The sequence below is a fragment of the Otolemur garnettii genome, unplaced genomic scaffold, assembly GCF_000181295.1.
Source record: "Otolemur garnettii isolate 467f Iridium unplaced genomic scaffold, OtoGar3 scaffold00261, whole genome shotgun sequence".
In the NCBI taxonomy this organism is placed as follows: domain Eukaryota; kingdom Metazoa; phylum Chordata; class Mammalia; order Primates; family Galagidae; genus Otolemur; species Otolemur garnettii.
The window spans coordinates 765,436-766,471 of record NW_003852656.1 but is presented as its reverse complement, the minus strand read 5'-3'; the positions used below and the strand labels follow the sequence as shown (position 1 = coordinate 766,471).

Below are 1,036 nucleotides of genomic sequence, written 5' to 3'. Positions count from 1 at the left end.
TTTTTTTTTTTCTTCAAGAGAGAGTCTCACTTTGTCGCCCTTGGTAATATGCCATCACACCTAAGATCCTCTCGTGGCACATCATTTGAAAATCACTGGCCTAAATCCATTTTCCACCTTAATTAGTAGAGGCCAGGCAGTGATTCCCAGCCTGAGACCTCTGACTGTGAGAAGAGCAGTGGAGAGGTGAGAGGGCTATTTCCACATTCTTCCTGATGCAGCACAAAATGAAACAAGAATTACCTACTACTGTCACCACCCACAGCTGGGTGATCTGACTAAAGTCAGTTTTTATTCCTTTCAGCCAGAGTTATAACCTTTTGGCTGTACCAGACAAATCAGAAGTTCTATATGGTGGACAGTGAGAGCTTCCATTGACTTTTTTTTAGGGGGGGAGCGACCTTTGCCCACTCAAAAATTCATCTCATATAAGCAGTGAGGATTCGGGTGTCACCCCAAATCATTATTTCCTTGCTCATAAGTTTATGTCACCCTCGGTAGAGTGCTGTGGTGTCACAGCTCACAGCAACTTCAAACTCTTGGGTTCAAGCGATCCTCTTGCCTTACCCTCCCAAGTAGCTGGGACTACAGGTGCCTGCCACAATGCCCAGCTACTCTGTTGTTGTTGTTGTAATTGTCATTGTTGTTTAGCAGGCCCGGGCTGGGTTTGAACCCGCCAGTCCCGGTGTATATGGCCTGCGCTCCAACACTGCTGAGCTACGGGCACCGAGCCCATTGATTTTTTTTTTTTAATTGGGAAAATGAACTAATTATATGTTGAGTACAGTTTTGCTAGAGAGGTGAGCTCTTTCAGATCATGGAATCCATGTATGAAAAAAAAGTGTCCAAAAAGGGATCACGTGCCTTAACAGAGGAGGAGCCTCAGCCTTTCCTGGCTCTGACACATTAGGTAAATGCTTTCCCTCTCTGGCCCCCCAGCCAGACAATAATAGTGCCCTGGCCAGCTCATTGAATAGATACAGGAAGAATAGTAGAATAAGATAATCTTGAGCATGTCTTACCTTGCTCTGTGCTG

General features: G+C 45.4%; 1 protein-coding gene and 1 non-coding gene across 2 annotated transcripts in view; one reads left to right on the top strand and one right to left on the bottom strand.

Annotated features, from left to right (window-relative positions):
• COL23A1 (collagen type XXIII alpha 1 chain) overlaps positions 1-1,036 on the top strand; it is a 344,194-nt gene that overhangs the window by 323,401 nt on the left and 19,757 nt on the right. The window lies entirely within an intron of this gene.
• LOC111722482 lies at positions 356-492 on the bottom strand. The gene has a single exon (XR_002771279.1). It is a non-coding gene; the product is annotated as a U12 minor spliceosomal RNA (small nuclear RNA).